Here is a 6,793-nt window from a genome sequence, read left to right as displayed (position 1 = left end):
AAGCTCGGCACCGTCTCCGCCGGCGTGCCGGCTCCCTGCGGCGCCTTCATCGCGATGAAGAGGGCAAGCGACGACAACCCCTTCCCCCACATTCCTCTGATCCAGTCTGTCAAGCTTTGGCAGAAATCCTACTTCTACGTCAAGAACGTCGCCCCGCACGGCGACTACGTCAATCTGCCGGCTTACGTAGCTGGCCCGCCGGTTGGGAGGCAGCGGTCCTGGGGCTACAGGTCGAAGTCCTTGTCTCTGGCTGGGAATGCCTCCATCGCCCGGCTTCGGGTGATGATCCAGTCGGAAGGCCTGCGCGCATCCGACTTGGTAGCCGCCTTCGTCGAGCACCGGATTCTGCCCCTCCAAAGCCGGCCGCACATGATGTGCCAGATGAGTGGCCGGTTTGACCCTTGCCGGCTGAGCACATGGGAGATGCCCCATGCCGAGGTGGCTCTGATGGCGAACTACATCGCCAACTTGAAGCACACCGACGAGTGGCAGTTCGGCAAGGCGCCGTACTCCCGCGCCCATCCTCCGCCTGTGGTAAGTCTTGCTTCTCGTCGTCCGCCGGCTTGAGTCAGCCGGCTTCTGACCAGGCGGCTCTTCTCTTTTTTTCTCTTCACCAGAATCCTCTCCTCCCGCCGCCAGCCGGGGCGGCTGGAGTCGATCGCGAGTATGCCCCGGACCGCATGGTGGACGACCTCGACGACCCGGACCTTTCCGCAGTCGCCATGGAGGACGCCGCCACGGGGGACGCCGCCGAGCTCGGCGGCACGGGGCTCTCGGCCAGTTTCAACGACTGGCCGGACGATTTCGAAGCCGAAGAAATCCCGCGCCACCAGCCGGCAACCGACCGCCGCGGCGCGGGCTCGTCTGCCGGGCCGACTGCCGGTGGTGGAAAGGGGAAACGCCGGGCCGCGTTCCCGCTCTTCGGAAGCCGGCCGAAGAAGCCGAAGGCCTCCGCCGCGGCTACGAAGCGCAAGGAGGCGGCGGCGAAGGCGGCCCGCTTCCGGAAGGCGGTGAAGAAGCCCCCCTCAGTTTCCGCGTAAGTCTTGTAGCCGCCTACATTCTTGTTATTCTGAAGTCTTCCTTTTCTTGAATGCTCTTCTGATTTTCTGAGCAGGGCGCCGCTCTCCCTCGAGCGAGGCCCAGCTGGCTCCGTGGTCGGGCCAAGTGCCGGATCCTCAGGATCCCGCCGAGTGGACCCCCGCGCTGAACTTGACGCAGCCACGGAGCGCAACGCTCGCGAGGCGCGTCGAGAGAGGGAGGCGGCCGAGCGGGAGGCGGCGGAGCGGGAGGCCGCCCGGACAGCGCCGGGGCGAGCGAGCGCGGCGACCGAGACTCCGTCGGAGCGGGCGGCCGCGGAGACGGAGGCGGAAGGCGCGCGTAGCCAGCCTCCGCTACTCGCCATCCCCCTCCAAACTTTGGATCCAGACACCCCTCTGCCCACGGCGGAGGAGATTATCCCCGAGCAGCCGCCGGTGCAGAGGGACAAAGTCTTCGAGGTTTCCGTCGAGAGGACGTCACCGGCAGTGCCAGCCGGAGCAAGCGAAGGCGGCCAATCGTCGGCGGTGCCGGAGGAGCCGGCCCAGGCCGCGCCCGAGGCCGGAGCCGGCCTCGAGATCGAGCTGGCGGCGGGCCGGCGTGCCGGAGGGGGCACGGCCCCGCCGGACACGCGCCGAGCCGCGGGGGCCAAACAGACGGCAGACGCCTTGGAGGCGGCCAGCTCCGCCACGTCCGGATGGACTCCTAGTGGAGGGAGCGGCGAGCTGAACATCGCGGCTCAAGAGGTTCGGAGCTGGCTGCAGGCACAGGCCGGCCTCCTGAGGCAATTTACTCAGGAGTTTCTGTCGACGCGGTCTGCAATCCGGGTAAGTCTTCACTCATTGACCGTTCTGGTCCTTTGAATTTTTTCCGTGGGGGCGCGCTAGCGCACCCACTGGGTGTAGTCCCCGAGATCCGGGCTGACTACAGCGCAGTCGGGTCGGATCTTACTTGACGACTATCTTGACTGTTTTTTCTGATCTCCAGGATTATCACAATTCTCGTGCCGCTGCCTTCAATTCCCAGGCTCGGGAGCTGAGCCGGAGGACCGAAGACCTCGCCAGCAGCCGGCGTAAGTGTTTTCTCCTTGTTTGTTTCTCGTGGGGGCGCGACAGCGCACCCACTGGGTGTAGTCCCCGAGATCCGGGCCGACTGCAGCGCAGTCGGGTCGGATCTTCCTCGACAACTTTTCCTTTGCTAACTTTTTCTCTTTATCTTTTGCTCGTGCAGAGGCCAACGCCGACCTGCGGAGGGAACTCGGCGAGGTGCAGGCCGCTCTTCGCGCCAAGAACGCCGAGTATGCTGACTTGGTTCAAGAGCGCGACCGCCTGGCGAAGAAACTGGCCGACCAAGAGGAGAGCCACAAGGTGGCCCTGCAAAAGGCGCAGGACGGCGAGGCTACCCTGAAGGCGGAGTTCGAGGCCAGGGAGGCGAGCTGGGCCGAGACGCGCCAGGCGCTGGAAGAAGGCTTCGGCCGGATCGAGGATCTCATCGATGGTAGGCTGTCTTTCTTGCTCTTCTTCCATATGCCGGCCGCCTACGGTTTTGTTTTGACTTGTGTTTGCTGTCTTGCGCAGAGTACTTTCCCGGTCAATTTGTCCTCGCCGCCCAAGCCATCGAAGCCTACCGCGAGGAGCGCCGTCAGGCCAGGGTTGTGATTCCGCCGGACGCGAATCAGACGTTGTCGGAGCAGCTCATCGCCGTCCAGGCGCGGCTGCAGCCGGCCCACCGGTTGCTCCGCCGGCTCCAACGTGCCGGGGCGACGATGCTGGCCGCGCTCTGGCCCCGCACCCCAAGCCGGACGGCCGACTGGCTCGAAGTCGCAGTCGGCCGTCTCGAGGCCTGGAAGGCGTCCGCGGCCCGTCTTGGAGCCGGGCGCGCGCTGGAGTTCGTCCGCGCGTGGTACCCAGGGCTAAGCCTGGACCAGCTGCGGACGTGGCGGTCGGAAGCCGACGCGGAGCTGGAGGAGGTGCGGCCGGCGATCGCGCAATGCGCCTCGACGATCGCCGAGTGCACCGACACCAGCGTCTTCGCGCCGGAGCTCAACGACGATGGCGCCGCCCAGCCGGAGGAATGGTTCGGGCTGAACCCGGCGGACAGCGAGGACTCGGCCGAGGAGATCGCCTCCAGCGACGAGGGCGAGGACGACAAGGAGGAGGACGGCGAAGACGCCGAGCCGACTGGTGAGACGGCCGACCGTCCCCCAGCCGACCGTGCCTCCAGCAACGAGCCACGCGGGAGCGCGCCCTCTGCCGGAGACGACGATCAAGCCGAGGTTGGCCAGCCGGCCGCTCCTCCAGCCGGCGCGACTACTTCCACCGCCCAGCCCGGCTCGTCCACGGCCCCGCCGGCTTGATCTGCCGCTCTTTTTGTCCCTGTTTTACTTTTTCGGACAATTTTAAGTTTCTACAATTCCACCCACTGGGGGTGTATCGAACAATGTTGGATGTCGACCTCTCTGGAGGCCTTTTGTGTAAATATTAATATATGCATGTGTTGGCATTCATTCAAGTGTGCTTTTTTGTCCTTAGGCTCTTTCCTTTGCCGCCTTCCTTCTTTGGGAAGGCAAGTACTCGAGCTTTCTTGGATTTGAAGTAGACTGAATGTAAGCCGGCCGGCCGGCTACTCTGGTAGTCGGTCGGCGGGAGGCAGTCAGCCGGCTTTTGTTACATATGCGAGCCTGTTTGGTCCCTAGCCGTTTTTCATGTGCGCACCCTTTCCGGCTTGTGGCTCTTGCCAGCCGGGCAGTCGGTTCTTTGAGCTGCGATTTCGGCAAGAGCCAAGCCAGGGTGTCGGTGCATTACTTGTCTGACTGTGGGTAGGGCTCCTAATATAACTCTAGTCGGCCAGTCCCCGGGCCGACTCGTCGGACCCGGTACCGGACAAAATAAATGAAGAGGTAAAATCATACGCATGATAACTTTCATTCATAAGATAAAGGGTGGCAGTCCCCGAGTCTTTCTCGGGGAGCCTACTGTTTCGTACTAAATACAAAAGTGGGCATAACACATACTGCGTTTTAACTGTAAAACTTCCGAAGGAGATTTGCATTCCATGGTCGCTCCGACTCCTTGCCGGAGTCGTCTCTCTTGCGTGCCTTCGGCTTCTACGCGTCGATGAGGTAGTAGGCGTCGTTGCCCAAGGCTCTGCTGATGATGAAGGGGCCTTCCCAGGGGGCTGCGAGCTTGTGCTGGCCGGCTGTTCGCTGGATCAGCCGGAGCACAAGGTCGCCCTCCTGGAAGGATCTTGGTCGGACCCTCCGGCTATGGTAGCGGCGCAAACCCTGCTGGTAGATGGCAGACCGGCTGAGGGCTAACAGCCGGGCCTCTTCCAGCAGGTCGACGCCGTCTTCTCGTGCTTCTTTGGCTTCCGCTTCCGTGTACATGGTTACCCGAGGCGAGTCGAACTCGATGTCTGTTGGGATGACCGCCTCGGCACCATATACAAGGAAGAAGGGAGTGAAGCCGGTTGATCTATTGGGAGTAGTGCGCAGACTCCATAGGACAGCCGGTAGCTCATAGAGCCAGCAGCCGGCTGAACGCTCCAGAGGTACGAACAGTCGAGGCTTGATGCCGGACAAGATGAGCCCATCTGCTCGCTCCACTTGGCCGTTTGACTGCGGGTGCGCGACTGACGCAAGGTCCAGCCGGATACCTTGCGCAGCGCAGAACCGTGCCAAGGCACCTTTGGCAAAGTTCGTGCTGTTGTCGGTGATGATGCTGTGCGGTACGCCGTACCGGGTTGTTATATCTGCAATGAAAGTCACTGCAGTCGGCCCATTCAGCTTCTTGATCGGCTTCGCCTCAATCCACTTGGTGAATTTGTCGACGGCGATGAGCAAATGTGTCATGCCGCCGTGCGCCGTCTTGAATGGGCCCACCATATCCAATCCCCAGACGGCGAAGGGCCAGGTGATGGGAATGGTCTTGAGTGCTGAAGCCGGCATGTGTTGCTGCGAGCTGAAAAGCTGGCAGCCTTTGCAGTGTTTGACTAGCTCTTTGGCGTCGTCCAAAGCAGTCGGCCAGAAGAAACCGTGGCGGAAGGCTTTGGCGACGAGTGATCTTGATGCGGCATGGTGGCCGCACTCTCCTTGGTGTATCATACTCCTTGGGCATCATACTCCTTGGAGTCGGCGGGTTGGTTTAGCTGCTTGCTGGCCAGGGCCACGACCCGGTCCAGCGTCTTCCTCTCGGCAGCGATCATGAGGGATTCGGCCAGCCGGCTGCTGGCCGCGGCGCAGTCGGCGGACTTCTTGTAGTCGCCGGCGATGGTGATGACACCCTTGGAGCTCGGTATCTTCATCTTGAGGTAAGCATAGTGGGGGACCGCCATGAACTTGGCCAAGGCGGGTCGGCCAAGCAAGGCATGGTAAGGGCTCTCCAGGTCCACCACCTCGAACCAGATTGCTTCCCGGCGGAAATGGTCCTTGCCCCCAAAGAGTACATCGATCTTGAGCTTGCCGATGGGGGCACAGGACAAATCGGGTACGATGCCGTGGAACACCGTTCGAGTCGGTGCAAGCTGCTTTGCCTTGATGCCCAGCTTCTCCATGGTGTCGCGGTACAGGATATTGATGCTGCTTCCGCCGTCGATCAGCACGCGGGAGAAGCGTGCGGCGCGCGTATCCGTTGCAAGGGTGGCCTCCAGGACCAACGCATAGGAGCCGGGGGACGGCATCACCTCTGGGTGGTCGGCCCGGCTCCAATTGATGGGTTTCTCCGACCAGTGCATGTGGCCGGCTGGGCTGGTGGCGGCCACATTGACCTCCTGTTGCTCTCGGCGCTTGCTGCGCCGGTCTTCGGGCTGGCTCGTGAAGATGACATAAGACGCCTGCTCGTCGGGGAACTCGTCCTGCACGGTGTCGACCGCGGGCCGGGCGGCTTTGGGCGGCGGAGCCGGCGGCGGCGGGCCGGCAGGCGGAGTCGGCGTGAGCCCTTCGCCCTTCGAGATTCGGGCGAGCCAGTTGCATTTGCGGGTCGTGTGGTTGGACGGCTTCGCGCCGCTGTGGAACTTGCACGGGGCATCAAGGGTTTGCTCGTAGGAGATGGCCGGCTGCCAAGCCGGCCAACCGCCCTTGGGCTTCTTGGGTGCGGGCCGCCCTTCCGGCGGCGCGTCTTCGACCGTGGCCACCTGCCGACTGGCGGGAGGCGGCGCAGGGCCCTTGCGCTTTTGATCATTCTGGTGTTGGCGTCGGCCGCCATCTCCAGCCGGCGCTTTGGGCGCCGGATTGAGCACCTTTCCGGATGCGTCCACCCGGAGCTCGGTCTTCATTGAGGAGTCGGTGGTGACGTACTTGTCGGCGATGTTCAGGAGCTCGTCGAGGGTAGTCGGCTCATCGTAGAGAAGCTTGTGCTTGAGGAGGGTGCCCTCCCGGCACCCGGTAGTGAAGTATTCGATGGCTTGCACCTCGTGCACCCCCTCGCAGGAATTGTGGAGCTCGGCCCAACGCGTCAGGTAGTCACGAGTGGACTCGGCTGGGCCCTGTACGCACAGGGAGAGCTGTCTGGGCTTGGGAGCCCGCTTGTAGGTGCTGGTGAAGTTGCGAATGAAGGCTTCAGTGAAATCCACCCAGCTGTTGATGCTGAGGGGCTTGAGGCTGTTAAGCCAAGTCCGTGCCGTTCCTTGCAGCATGAGGGGCACGTACTTTACGGCAACGCGCCGATTGCCATTGGCGATGCTGACGGCTGTGGAGTAGTCGGTCAGCCAATCTTCCGGCTTCACCGAGCCGTTGTACTTGGGTGTGTCTCTTGGGAGCGAG

The sequence above is a fragment of the Triticum aestivum genome, chromosome 6A (assembly GCF_018294505.1).
Source record: "Triticum aestivum cultivar Chinese Spring chromosome 6A, IWGSC CS RefSeq v2.1, whole genome shotgun sequence".
NCBI classification, from domain to species: domain Eukaryota; kingdom Viridiplantae; phylum Streptophyta; class Magnoliopsida; order Poales; family Poaceae; genus Triticum; species Triticum aestivum.
This window is presented reverse-complemented; position numbering follows the sequence as displayed.